This window comes from Lycium barbarum, chromosome 1 (genome assembly GCF_019175385.1).
Source record: "Lycium barbarum isolate Lr01 chromosome 1, ASM1917538v2, whole genome shotgun sequence".
Taxonomy (NCBI): Eukaryota; Viridiplantae; Streptophyta; class Magnoliopsida; order Solanales; family Solanaceae; genus Lycium; species Lycium barbarum.
Window position 1 is genome coordinate 135576712 of NC_083337.1, and position 15657 is coordinate 135592368.

Consider the following 15657-nt stretch of genomic DNA (forward strand, 5'->3'; position numbering starts at 1 on the left):
TCGGAGACAGCATGTGAACCTTCGGATATGAAGTTGGGTTGGATATTGCCTTAGGTTGGGCCCTGTTGTGTGTTGGGACTAGTCACCCCGTTATGTGTGCTTTAATTATTCTATTGTGCTGATTTGATGCCATGAGTAGTTGGTAGATATTGGAATCTGTTTTATCGTCTTGACTGGGATAGAATTGACATACCCGTTGTTGGTATTTGTACTTGGATATGTTATGGTGTACCCATTGTTGGTACTTGTGATTCGGTTACATTATTGGCATACCCACTGTTGGTATTTGTGATTCGATTATATATTATTGGCATTCCCACTGTGGTATTTGTGGTTCGGATCCATTATTGGCATACCCACTGCTGGTATAGTGAGATGATACATTGTTGGCATACCCCATTGTTGGTACTTATGATATTAACCTTGATTATTGATGTTGATACACGCATTGCACGCTTCTCACTCATTCATGATGGATGGATGATACCCGATGATAATCCAGTATCGTTGATTGAGTGAAACTGATATTTGATAAACTCTTTTACTTGAGTGATTGTGAGGAGGCCGATGTCCGAAGATCAATTCCAGAATCGTTGATCGTATGAAATTAATATTTGATAAACTATTTTATTTGAGTGAATGCGAGATAGGCAATGTCCGATGATCCATTCCGGCATCGTTGTTGCATGACCGATTCCGATGATATTTCCGGAATCATTGTTAGTGCATAACATTGTTTTACACTACTGCAAAACAATGGATCAATCTTTATTCTTGTCATCTTTCATGTTTTCTTGGTTCATCACCTTTTAAACAGTAAAAATGTCATGAGGGTTTTTGCCAAATTCCTATAGAATTATGCATGATATCGTGTCTTTAACTTTTACTAGTGACTATAACATGATGTTATTTTTTGAAAAAAAAAAATACCGAAAATTAACCGAACCGTACCGATACCAAAGAGAAACCAAGATGATGGGACGATTTCGAAAAGTCTAATTTTGATTCTACAAAATGAAATAACCGAAAAATTGATATGGTATAAATTTTATAAAATAACCACCCAGACCGAACCCTTGACCCCGTACACCTAAGTAAGTTTGGATATGCCTCTTAACTTCGGCTTCTAAGATGTTGGAAAAGACGGGGCATATCAGTTCCTGGGGTACCAAATGTGAATAAACGAATGAATTGTTACAGGATAATTAAGCCATCAGAACTAAATTATGTCAACATCACTGCAATCCAAGGAACAATATTCTACCGCCATAAGAATCAATACTACTAAATTTATCTGTGGCCATTATATGCCCAACTACTTGGAGACACGTGTTTGCCTTGTCCATGTTACAATCACTTCATCACCCAGCAAGAAAATGTCTAAAATAACACATAATGGTGACCTAGTCAACCAATTCAAAGCTTAAGGAAATGTTTTTTTCTTGCAATGATTGCAATCCAGAGCTTTCCACTTTATCAAAGAAATAGAACTTTTGCTTGCCCCTCATCACTTTGATATGAGCCGACAGACAACATGACAATCTAACTCCATAACTCGAGCACTCCTGCAGCCAGCTCTGATAAAAATTCTTTTATAAAAACCTCAACTTGTTTCGCGACCACAACTACTCGCCTGGGTTGTAACCATTACTGCACTGCTTGAGGGAAGAATTCCAGCTAAAGACAACTCTAACCTTGCATGGAAAGTTGAAAAACTCAAATCTCCTTTCTTTAGCTTTCAAAATCTCCATACCATGCAAACAACTACTTAAAAGAACCAGGAAAGGTAGGGAAAATTAAAGTCTAGCAACGGGCTACAGATATTAAACAACAATAGAAATTATGAGCAAAACCGAAAACAAAGTTAGACTGAAAAAGACGTTCAACAACTAAAAATATTCTTTTTGATGACAAACAATTAATGCAATTAAAAATATTCTTATCAGCTTTGACCGATGGTATATGTGTGTATTGTATATCTATAAGGAATAACATTTAGTAACCACCATAAATTATACCTCTAGTATTGGTCCCAAATTTTCATGTTAACCATTTACCAAACTGAAGCATCCCAAGCAAGAACAACCCTTGTAGCAGCTATGCCTGAATTATCCAGACCAACTATCTCTAGCTGAACCCAATGATAGAGAAACTTTGCCAAGTTTCTCACTCTTTCTTTTACCAGTAAGAATAGCTATTACACTTACAATTTTGGATCCAACAATTAGTTCTTCCAATTTGTGGCGCAATTGAGAATTCTTCTATTTAATCTTATTTGGCTCCCAAGTTCCATAATGCCTGAGATGTGATAAAAACCATAAGAAGCTTGTTTCCCATTGTATAAAAGACATATCAGAAGACTGAGGTGAACAACTGTATTGGCAGAACAGGGAAACGTAAATTCAATCATTACAGGGAAAAAGAGAAGCTGCACCAAATGAAAAACATATAAAATTGTTCAAAGTGAAAGGAGCACATAATTCTATGATGTGAAAGTCGCAATGATATGAGAAGAGATACATCCCCACAGAAAGTTCTGACATAAACTTTGTGGAGACCTCTTTATTTCACTACTTTTTTTTCCCTTTTGTAAAATCTACTCAAAATTCAAATTAAAAGAAATAGAACAATGTTTATTAACAATGCCCAGATCTTAATAATCTTATTGGTTGATGTTGGATATTGGGCCCGGGTCGCTTCATGTGGGCTGACCCGACCCGGTTAGTAGAGATAAAGAATAAAAGAGGTTATTATATGAGAAGTTATATTTTAAATCAGATAACCCCACTTAGGTGAAACTGTATTACGTGGATAATATGGAACGGTTTCTTCTCCATAACCTCTGCCTCTCTTCTACAAAAGAGCAGAACAATGCATATGTGTAGAGATGCAAAAATTTCTTCTTCTCTCAATCTCCCTAAAAATACATATATAGAAAAGGCATTTACTTCGTGGAATACTAACTTCGTTTCCTGGAGAATCGAGGTTGGACTTGTGGCAATTCTTTGGTGGTAATTACAACGATTTCGGCTGCAACAAAAAGGTACGCAATCCGTTGTTCTTGCCCCGTTATTAATTTCTAACATTGGCATCAGAGCCGCTGTTGTATTTATTCTCTTTATGCGAATACATAGTTGAATCCTAATCTGTGTTGTTGGGGTAATTGTTAATTCACTGTCAAAAGAAAATAATGGAACGCCGAACGAAATTTAGAACCACAATTTATTTATTTTTGGTTTATAAAAAGAGACCGGTTCAGATAAATTTCTTTTACGACATATAGTTCAGTTACATGGCTTATCAAGTTTTATAAGGAATTAATAAAGCATCCCTTGTCAAACATGATAGTGGAATCTTATGTCATTTACAGTGTTTTTTTTTTGTTTTATTTCTAATGGCATTGATATCTATTTGTGATTGTGTGAATCACTTACTCATGTGGTTGTTGACCTGTCAAATGGATGAGATATCACGGAAACCCTTATATTTCTTTTAAGGAACTTGAATGATTTTGATTTGGCCCATGAACTTGCACAAAAATAAAACGCATAATTTTTTTTAAAGAGCCAAAATTTTATAATTACTGTTTCATGTGATGTCAGCAGTGCCTTCTTTTTTGAGTGAATTGGAATTATCAGAATCTACTCGTTACAAATTTTCCGTTGATTTATTACTCATTAAAAACGGATTTGAAACGAGTAAGGTATGATTTTTTGAAGTTATGTTGAAAATTATGACAGTTTTTATGAAAAACTGCTTCTGAAATTTAATTTCTGGAAATTACTTGTTATGAATTACAATGTGTGATATATATTTTCATAATCTACTCGTTACGAGCTTTCCGTTGATATATTACTCATTAAAAACGGATTTAAAACGAGTGAGTTATGATTTTTTGAAGATAAACCAAAATTGTGACTGTAATTTAATTTCTGGAAATTGCTTGTTAAGAACTACAATGTGTGGTATATATTTTCAATATCTACTCGTTACAAGCTTTCCGTTGATATATTACCCATTAAAAACGGATTTAAAACGAGTGAGTTATGAAGTGTTGAAGTTATGTTAAGTAAAATAAAATAATAATGTTTTTTTTTTTAACCTCCTAATAGCCATGCCATTATATTGGTATATGATCCTTGACGTATTTTTATCTTCTACGAGTAATGTGGCATGTGTTGTCATATTGAATGGTATGTCCATTCTTATTGTTTCGTTGTTCCCATTTCAGACATGGTTGGACAGGGACAAGCTTGAAGTACTCCAAGTGGGAGTTCCCGAAATCGAGCAAGGAGACAATGTAGAAGAGTACGTCGTCGTGGGACACATTTTCATGGACGTGAAGTCATAAGGAATAATGTTCCAAGGGCGACCCAAAATCTACTAAGGGATCAAAGGGCTATACGAAGGGAAGGAGAGAAGAAATTTAAAGAGTTTAAAGCTTTTAAGATGTCTCCTAATACTTCAGTGCCTGAACATATTGAACTTTTTCGGTTGCAACGAGAAGAACTGGCTAATTTTATTGAAATCTCAGATTGGGAAGCTTTAGCAATTTTAGTAGATTTCCTCCGAGAACCTTGGAGTGGTATTTTAGTTAATATTTATCACGATTTCTTTCTAAGTCAACCTTTTGAGGTGTATGTTCAAGAACTTGAATTCGAGTGGGAGATTATGAACTTGTAATTTAAATTGTGATTTTTTTTAATATATGGTTATGTTGTTTAACTTTCTTTTATATCCCGTTTATCTGTTTACTTTTTAAATGGGTTGAGACTTAATTGAAAGTTATTAAATAAAATTCACGCTAAGTTTTTTTTTCCATTTCTGATTAAACATTTAGACTGTAGATGATGATTGGAAACTTTATGACCTTTCGATTTTATACTAAATGTGAAGTCATTTATGGAAATTAATTGCTTGAGTGTGAATATCACATGCATAAATTTATTAAAGTAAGTATTGATGAATAAAAACTTGCTTAATTGTCTCAATCAACAGATATGGCATCTAAGAGTATCATTGCTGACTTAAACAAAGGTGAAAACTGAATGGCGAGAATTACGACATCTGGAGTCGTAAAATGTGGTATGTACTAGAAGAGCAAGATGCTCTAGAAGATATTAACCATGTTTTGGTTCGCCCAGAAGAGGGTAACACTGCTCAACACAGAAGAGATCCGGAAACTTACAATGCGTGGAAAAAGAAAGATTCTACTGCACGTGGAATTATTGTAAGTTCTGTCGTTGATGATCTCATTCACGAATGTGAAGAATACCATACTGCTCATGCTATGTGGGCACACTTACGAGAGACTTATGTGGGTACCACTGTGACCCGCCTAAGACAGCTGACTATCAAATTTGACACTTACAAGAAGCGTCATGATCACAATGTCAAGCAACACCTTAGGGTGATGTCTAACATGATTGCTCAACTAAAAGTGTTGGTCATGTTCTCTCTGATGAGCAGCAGGTTTAGGCAGTGATCCGGTCTCTTCCCAATAGTTGGGAACACTTGAAGGTTAACTTAACCCATAATGATAGCATCAAAACTTTTTCTGATGTTTCCCGTCATGTCGAGCTTGAAGACGAGCGTCTTGGTGCTACCAAAACTGTATCTAATGCCTATGTGGCAGAATCAAGTGGCACAAAGTCTTCTGGCTTCAAGCGCAAGACGGAAAGGGTAAGGAGACCGGAGAAGGACCTTCCAAGAAAAGGAACAAGCCAAATCCCAAGAAGGGAAAACGGTTTTTCAAAAAGCAAGACAAGAGTAAGATGAAATGCTACAACTGCCATGTTCCAGGACATTTTGCTCGTGAGTGTTCCGAGCCGAAAAAGGTAGCATTTCAAAACGCATCTCTAAGTGCTACATATGTTTCTAGCACAGTTTTACTAACTGAATCTTATCCTGTGTGGATTGTAGACTCAGGGGCCACCGACCATGTGAGTCGTGATCGAGAAGCGTTTGTGGAGTTTCGTCGAGTCTCACCTGGATCAAGGTGGATATATGTAGGAAATAATGCAAAGCTTGAAGTCAAAGGGATAGGCACTTGCAAAATGGACTTGCGTGGTGGTCGAACTTTGATGTTGCATGATGTCCTATATGCTCCAGAGATCCGACGTAACTTGGTATCTGTGTTTGTTCTTCTAGATCTAGGTTTCGATTTAAAGTTTAGTCGCAATGGTGTTAGAATTACTCAAGACAATGCTTTTTATGGTTTTGGACTTCGTTATGATGGTTTTATTGTTTTAGATTGTAATCCTTCAACTTATGACTATTATGTTGACCGTTGTGTAATGACATGTTATTCTAGTAACAGTGATGTTGATGTTATTACATGGCATGCAAGATTAGGTCACATAGGGCAAGACCGGGTGAATAGATTGGCAAAGGAAGGGCATTTAGGTCCTTTCTCCAAATTGAAATGCCAACTTGTGAAAATTGTCTTGCCGGAAAGATTACGCGTAAACCATTTGGGAAGGCTAAGAGAGCAGATTCCCCGTTGCAATTAATCCATTCTGATATCTGTGGTCCAATGAATGTGAGGGCAAGGTCTGGTGCTTTGTATTTCATTACATTTATTGATGATTTCACGCGCTTTGGTTATGTCTATTTGATTTCTCATAAATCTGAAGCACTTGAATGCTTTAGAAAATATATGAATGAAGTTGAGAATCAATTAGATAAAAGTATAAAGACTTTAAGAACCGATAGAGGCCGTGAATATTTATCAAAACAGTTTGAAGAATTATGTAATGAAAAAGGCATTATGAGACAGTTAACTACTCCTTACACACCTCAACAGAATGGTGTAGCAGAAAGGAGGAATAGAACATTATTGGACATGACAAGATCTATGATGGCGCAGGAAAATTTACCTATCTCCTTCTGGGGAGATGCATTATTGACTGCAGCCTACATACTAAATAAAGTCCCTTCTAAATCAGTTACTTCCACTCCCTATGAGCTATGGACTGGTCATAAACCGAACTTGAATGATCTACGACCTTGGGGTTGTGCTGCATATGTAAAGGATCGTTTTGGTAAGTTTGGAAAACTGAGTCCAAAAGGGAAGAAATGTATCTTCATAAGATACTCAGAACACTCCAAAGGGTATGTGTTCATTGGTGAATTAGATGATGGAAGTATAACTGAAATTGAATCACGAGATATCACTTTTTTAGAAAATGATTTTCCCACAAAAGGCGAAATAAAAGAAGGAGAGCCTCTTTACGAAATGTTAAATTCAGATGATCAAACAATGTCTTCGGACATGTTTAATAGTCAAATAGATCAAGGATCGGTTCCTGGTCCAAGTGGGAGTTTTGAATCCAAAAATCCTTTAGAGGAATCTGAATTTCAACAACGTAAGAGTACCAGAAAGAGTGTACCTAAACGATCTTATGAGATTGAAGATTACGTTTTCCTGGTGTCTCCCACAGAATTGGATGAGCCTAATTCTGTGACTGAAGCTTTGGCAAGTCCTGGAAAAGATGAATGGATGAAAGCAATGAAAGAAGAATTAGAGTCCATGAGAACCAACAAAGTCTGGGATCTGGTTGACCTTCCTTCTGGGCGTAGAGCCATTGGGAACAAATGGGTTCTCAAGGTTAAACGTAAAGCGGACGGGTCAATAGAAAGATACAAGGCACGATTGGTCGCAAAAGGTTTTACCCAACAAGCTGGAATAGATTATGAGAAAACCTTTTCACCAGTTGTGAAGTTTACCTCAATTCGGTTACTTTTGGATATTGTTGCACGTTTGGATCTAGAGTTACACCAAATGGACGTGAAGACAGCTTTTCTTAATAGAGAATTAAACGAGGAAATCTACATGGAACAACCTATAGGTTTCATCGTTAAAGGCCAAGAAAAGAAAGTTTGCAAATTAAAAAGATCTATTTATGGCCTGAAGCAGTCTTCAAGGCAGTGGTATTTGAGATTTCACAAAGAGGTGATTTCATATGATTTCACCATGATCGATGAAGACCATTGCATCTATGTGAAGAAGTCCAATGGAATGTTTGTAATTCTTTCCCTTTACGTGAATGATATTTTATTAGCCGGAAATAATTTGGAGTATGTGAAAACTATCAAGTCATGGCTTTCAAAGTCATTCGATATGAAAGACATGGGTGAAGCAGACTATACATTGGGTGTTAAGATCCAAAGAGATCGTTCCAAGAAGGTTTTGAGTCTATCTCAAGAAACTTATATAAGGAAAATTTTGGAACGCTTCCGAATGAATAGTTGCAAACCCATGGATACTCCAATAGCAAGACGTGAAACTTTAAGCCTTGAAATGTGTCCAGAGACTGAAAAAGAAAAGGAAGACATGTCTCGAGTTCCATATTCTAGTGCTTTCGGGAGCTTGATGTACGCTATGATGTGTACTCGTCCGGACATTTGTTATGCCGTAGGTCTGGTTAGCAGGTATCAGTCCAATCCTAAAAGAGATCATTGGAAAGCTGTGAAGAGGATCTTCCGATACTTGAAAGGAACTGTTGATTATTCACTATGTTATAGTGGAAATGATTTACACTTGAGAGGATACACAGATGCTGATTGGGGTGGTGACCGGAACGATAGAAAATCGACATCCGATTATGCTTTCTTACTTAATGATGGTGCTATTTCATGGAAAAGTAAGAAACAAACTTGCACGGCTCTTTCAACTATGGAAGCTGAGTTTGTGGCTTGTGCATCTGCAGTACAAGAAGTTGTTTGGTTAAAGAGATTCTTTGAGCATTTGGACGTAGCAAAGAATTCTCAAGGATTAATGATTTTACATTGTGATAGTCAAGCGGCTATTGCATACACAAAGGATCCTAAGTATCACAGCAAAACCAAACACATTGACATCAAGTATAACTTTGTAAGAGACACAGTAGCAAGTGGAGAAGTAACTTCACAATACATACCTACGCGAGAAATGATAGCTGATCCTTTTACAAAGGCGATATCTAGAGACCTGTTTGAGAAACATGTTATGGCTCTAGGTTTGCGTAGGATATGATTATATTTCTGTATTGTAATATGACTTGGTTGTTATAATATTTTCATCAATATTCTACTCTTGAATTTGTGTTCATATCTTATATGCATGTGATGATGTAATTTTATTGATAAAGTGTGTCGAACAAGTCGTGAGATTGGCTCTCTCACACGAGCAATCGCCTCTTACGTTGAGTAACATGAAGAGATAAGTTCCACCACCATGTTATGACTTGTTTTGTAAGCTAGATATGAGTTTCTCTAAGAAGATGGATTTGAGGATCATTGAAGAAAGAAACTCGGGTTAGACATTTTGGAGATATCTAGATCAAGATTTGTACGGTGTTGAATGAGTAAAAGAATGAGACACACGCGCCAATATAAGGTGAGAACACCATAGCACGTGTTTCATACCACGTGTGCTAAGCGACCAATGGGTTAATGGAGAATGGATCCTTGCTTCTTCATTGTGTGAGACCCGAAAAGTTACATTAACTTTTCAATGGAATACCCTTTGACCTTTGACTGTTTCTTGAAGTTTCAATCAGTGTTGCTACTTTAGCATGTTACTAATAGCCATGAGTGATTCGGCAATGCAGTGCATGTCTAGAAAAGCAGTTGATTTGAAACAAATAGATTCGAGTAGAAAGGGAAGACAATTAAAATTATTAATTTAACTTCTATTCATAGGCCGGCCATTACACTTACCATAAGGGTATCAAGTGTAATTGTGGATATAAAGTTAAACATGAAGTCGAGTTCACCTCTTTAGAGGACGAGGGATCAGATAAATAGCTACTGGCATAGCGGATGATGTCTGGGGTATTGCGAGTAATATGATCCGTATATTTGTAGTGGATTCTTTCCGCACGTGATTGAATTCCTATGTAGAGCTTTCGTAGATCTTGATGCTCGCAGGTCGCACGAACTATTTGCCGGTATGAATTGTGTGTAATGCTTACATGGTGCTTGCTTGGGTCTAGCCCATCATGAGCGAAGTGGGAAATGTTGGATATTGGGCCCGGGTCGCTCCATGTGGGCTGACCCGACCTGGTTAGTAGAGATAAAGAATAAAAGAGGTTATTATATGAGAAGTTATATTTTAAATCAGATACCCCACTTAGGTGAAACTGTATTACGTGGATAATATGGAACGGTTTCTTCTCCATAACCTCTGCCTCTCTTCTACAAAAGAGCAGAACAACGCACATGTGTAGAGATGCAAAAATTTCTTCTTCTCTCAATCTCCCTTAAAATACACATATAGAAAAGGCATTTACTTCGTGGAATACTAACTTCGTTTCCTGGAGAATCGAGGTTGGACTTGTGACAATTCTTTGGTGGTAATTACAACGATTTCCGCTGCAACAAAAAGGTACGCAATCCATTGTTCTTGCCCCGTTATTAATTTCTAACAGTTGTTTATGGAAGCATGTCATTTCACATGTAAAACATCTTCTTTTGGTTTTCTCAATTGTTATGATAACTATGACCTGGTAAGTATGCACGACAAAAGTCAGTGCATTTGATTCTTCGTAGGCTCTACTTCTTGTTGAATCAAAGCTCAGACAATAATGAAATGAGAAACTGAGCAAGGGATATCTTGAACTACTATATTACCCATTTAGAACCGTGTGAGGTAATATTTGTCATCCCGCAGGTTGGTGAGAAAGAACCTTAAATTTCAAACTACAATGCCCGATGTAAGTATCTTGTACCACGTTATAAATGCCACAGAAATACATACATTGAGCTATTGAATTTAGCTTCAAAGTCTTTGTTTGTACCTGAAGTTGTCATCAAAAAATAATCCAGTTTGCCACTTTGTTGTAGTCTGTAGGAGAGTTGCAGCTTTAAGTTCTGAAAACACCAGTTCATATAATGAATTGCTGAGATGATATTAGATTGGAAAGAGCTCAAAATTCTTCGAATATGAAATATCATTGCCTTCCAGGACTTATTTGATTTGTTATTCCTGTAAGTTATTTATATGTGACAAAGGAACAATGAACATGTAATTAAACAAAGTTGATTATATACATAGAACACTAATCAAATAACCTCTTCATCGTGCCAAAAAATTCTGAAATCTTATTTTTTGTCATGACTAACTCAGTCTCAACTGTTGTCCATAACTTGAATTTTGCATGTCCTATCAGGCGTAGCTAGTCTTATTTGATTGATGAGTCATTTACTGTTACGCCATTAATTGTAAACCTTTATTCAAAAACAAAGGAGGTGTGCATTACGCATCTCAAATTCATAAGAAATTTATAACGGGATCAAATCAACAATTATTTACAAAAAAATAAATTCTCTAATTTCAAGTATAATGTCAATGAAGTCTTATTTAAATGTCAAGATCTTCATATTCTTTGATTGACGAAAATGAAGAAAAGGGATGAAAATCCATATTGCCGAAAAGAAAGGAGAAAGAAAAATTCTAAATTAACTCAAAAGATGCTACCTTTTTAGCAACAGATAATGTAATTCACATATTTGAAATGATAGGAAAATAAATGAATAGAATGTAAAGAAGTTTCATCTTAGCAGCTTAATTAGAAAAATATAGCACAAACATAGAATTTTGCATTACCTCCACCAAGCTTGCACCTAGGTATCCAGAAATATGCATGAGCAAACCAGAAAATTATTGACATAGGTACAATTGACGATGGCCATGGTAAAAAAATTCAGATTTACAGTGACAGACAGATCATCAAACACCTTCTGTGCATAGTCTACTTCAAAATTTAAGTCATTTTCAATACCTCAGTTTTCCTGTTTAATTTGCACTAATTAGTTTGTAACAAAGACAAAATTTATCAAAAAGGCATAATATTTGTGCGATTTCCGGCACAATCACTAACATGCATGTAAAATTCTGGAAAGACATTATTAAAACAAATAGAAAATTAACAACTTTACACGAAATTATGATAACACAAAAAGTGCAATACACAAAGAAAAATTGCGCAAAATAACTCTAAAACACAGAGGCCATACCAGATACAGATCGAGCAAGAATTGACAACCTTTGCAAGAGTTAAGACCCAAAAAAAAAAAAAAAAAAAACTTAGGACTACACTACACTCGCACGGCTAAGAGCCCGTTTGGATTGACTTATAAGTTGCTTATAAGCTGTTTTCAGATTTTTTGAGTGTTTGACTGGATAGTTTAAAGTCATTTTACGCATAAAATAAGCCTAAAAAAATTATTGGCTCGTTTGGCTTAGCTTATCTAAATCAGCTTATAAGCTATTTTTCGCTTATGAACCAAAAAAATAAGTTAGCCTATTTCAATTTTTTTTTTTTTTTTTTTTGCTTATAAACTCGAAACAACTGTTTATTTTAAGCCCATCCAAACAGGTTCTAAGCACATACAGGACAACAACCATTCGATAGCCCAATTTTTTAGCATCCTCAGAGTTGTCACGCTATTACCCACCATTACAGACCAATCAACACAAAATTTCATACTTTGAAAAAGAGTAAAAAATAAAGACAAGCGTTGAAAGTTCAGAAACTCACCATGAAACTTTGAAAGGGTAGAAGAGAGAGCAGAGTCCAGTTATTTGAACGCAATAGAACGTAAGAGGAGAGAATGACTATGAATCTGGGAAGATTTAACTTATGGTGACAAAAAAGTCTTATAATTAGAAATGGTGTCATGGTCAAACTTGTCTTAAAAATATGATTAACTTAAATTGGGATTGAATTATAATTTTTAAAACTTATAATCTTTTACAAAATACACAAAAGTCCATACACATTATACAAAAACTTCTTCCAACCCACACACATTATACAAAAATTCCTTCCAACCCACTTCCGCCACGACCCCAACTACTTCATTTTTTTTTTTTTTAAAAAAGAGCAGTTCTTCAGTTCATCTCTGTCTCTCTCTCTCCGTTGCTGCTGTAAAAAATCGGCGACCGGTGACCACCATTGTTGTTGCTCGTTCCTCTCTCTCCATTGCTGCTGCTGCTCATTTCTCTCTCTCTCCACTGCTGTTGCTTGTCTATTCATTCTCAGGTAAACTTTTTTTTTCACTTGGTTCAAAAGTTAGGGTTTTGAAATCAGAGTGTGAAAATGAAGATTTTGGTTAGAGAAGATGAAGAAGAGCATGAGTTTTTCTTGAATGTTGTTTGTTTTGTTGTAGTTTCATGTATTTGTTGCACTTGTTGGGGTTTGTGAGTTTGTAAATAGTGGTTGTGGTTGTGAAATTATGATTTTTGGTGCTGTTTTTGTTCTTCTTCTCCTTGTTGTTTCGAAAAAAAAGGCTTGCAATTTTGTTGATGTTTTCCAACAACTGAGGTTACCTGTTACAACAATTTTGTGATGGTTGTGTGTTTGTAGTGAAATATAGATGTTTTATAGTTAAATTTAGATGTTTTTACTGTTGTTGTTGCTGTCATGCTATGGTTTAGGAAAAGTTTTGATTTTATCCAACAACTGCTAGATAAAATCAAAACAATTATTGAGGTTTTTGTAGCAACTGAAGCAGTTGTTGTAGCATATTAACAAGCTGTTGTAAAAAACCAAAACAGATGCTAAGTTGTTGCAACTGTTTTTCTATTTCCAACAGATTAAGATTCTGCTGCAACAAGTAATAAGTTGTTGCAACAGCTTCGTATTTTGTTGCAACATATTATTAATCTGTTGTAACAACTCATTACTTGTTGCAACATATTCCTTTTCCCTTTTTACTTTGAATGTTGCTCTAACCAATTAAAACTGTTTTTCTATCTCCTGTGTGTAGATAAAATGGCTCCAGTTAAAAGAAAAGGAGAGAAACCAACTGAGGGAGAAAGTAGTAAAAGAGCTAAGGTGCAAACACCATTAGATAAACTTGTGACTGCTATTTGTCAATCAACAAATGAGGAAAGAGTTAGTGAAACTGGGGCTTCAGAAAGAGAGGAAACCCACGAAACCTCTGTTGGGCATGAAGAATAAAGTGATAAAAATGAACAAAGTGAAGAAACTAGAGAAGAAAGTGAAAAAGATAATGAAAAATCTGCTGAAGGAGATGAAGAAAATGAAGAAAATGCTGAAGGAGATGAAGAAGAAGGAGATGAAGAAGAAGTAAGTGAAGAAGAAGGAGATGAAGAAGAAGGAGATGAAGGGGATGAAGGAGCTGAAGAGGATGAAGGAGGTGAAGAAGATGCAGAAACTGAAAATGGTAATGAAGAAGAAGAAGAATCAACAGATCAAATCTTGGCTGAGTTAAGAAGAAAAAGAAAACATAATGCGGATGCCAATCTTGTTGAGTCTTCTAGTATTGCCACAGATCCCAATAGACCTTCGATTGAGGAGGTCGTCAAGAGTTTCAGCATTGAAAAGTACGGCGTGACGATGCCGCTGAATGGAAATAAGGATTTGTCTGGTGATTTTGTGGTTAGATCAACCATGGGCAAGGGCTTTGACACCTTCAGGGGCATTCTCCGGCAGCAGGGGTTGGAGAATTTCTTTTGGGCTAGCTGCTTTGGGCTCTATTTAGATTTGCCTGAAGATACCAGTGCCCGATTTCAAATGACAATGGTTTCTGAGCTTTTGAAGCGTAAGATTATTTGTGATAGAAAGGATGAGATTTGGATCAATTACTGTGGCATGCCGGTTTGCTTTGGCATGAAGGAGTTTGCCATAGTTACCGGATTGAGATGTTATCCTTATGAGCCTCTTCCTACTGTTGTATTAACTAAGCCAGCCCGGACGCCCAAGGCAGACAAGAAAGCAAAGGGTTCCAAAGCTAAGAATGATGTCTCTTTGGTAAACTTAGTGGGAAAGAGCTACACTCAAAAGAAATTATTTCAAGACTTGGAGTCCAACACTTTCTCGAAAAAGCACAAGGAGGCACAATTCTTAGTTTGGTTTGTGCATAGTGTTCTTTGGGCAAGAGACGTAAACTACAACATACCGCTTGGATTGATTAAACTTACTGAGGACTATGATGCCTTCAACAACTATGCCTAGGGTTTTCAAAGCTTTAGCTTGACTGTTGAATATTTGATGAAGGATTTGAAGCCAACGGGGAAAACACAAAACCTATATGGCTTCCCTTGGGCTTTCATGGTAAATTTTCTTTAATGTTTTACCTTTTTTTTTTTTTTTAATTTCAATCACTACTTTGATTTTTGATGGCATCTTTTTTTTCTAGGCTTGGGCATTTGAAGCCATTTCTCACCTCAGGCATCAAGTCAAGGAATACTCCAAAGAAGTTACCTATCCAAGAATTCTTAGATGGCTCACTGCCAGAAACAACACAAAATTGAGTGTTGACCTTATCAACCCCCCTAAGGAAGCTGTAAACATTAGAACACAACAGATGACTAGGTGTTGCAACAGCTTTTATAATCTAATGCAACAACACATTCATCTGTTGCAACAAGTTATGCATCTGTTGGACAATGTCCAACAGATAATTAACCTGTTGCAACAAGTTACCCAACAGATGAATCTGTTTTAACATGCAACTAGTTTTTTACAACAGATGAGTAACCTGCTGAAACAAGTTACCCATCTGTTGGAAAATGTCCAACAGATGATAAACCTGCTGCAACAAGTTGACAATCTGTTGGACAATTTCCAACAAGTACCACAGCTGTTGCAACATATCACTTTATTTACTAATTTGATAACTTCTGAATCTGTTACAGTAAGTTTT

The 15657-nt window shown here is 36.2% G+C and overlaps 1 long non-coding RNA gene across 2 annotated transcripts; it reads right to left on the minus strand.

The window, feature by feature from the left end:
• Window positions 1–1087: 1087 nt before the first annotated feature.
• LOC132605816 (uncharacterized) lies at window positions 1088–13386 on the minus strand. Of its 2 annotated transcripts, XR_009569470.1 has the most exons (5): window positions 12525–13386; window positions 11591–11775; window positions 10782–10854; window positions 2019–2298; window positions 1088–1689 (listed from the first exon to the last, which is right to left on the minus strand). It is a non-coding gene; the product is annotated as an uncharacterized LOC132605816 (long non-coding RNA). The 2 variants fall into 2 exon arrangements; XR_009569483.1 differs by lacking the exon at window positions 11591–11775.
• Between the last annotated feature and the right edge of the window lie 2271 nt (window positions 13387–15657).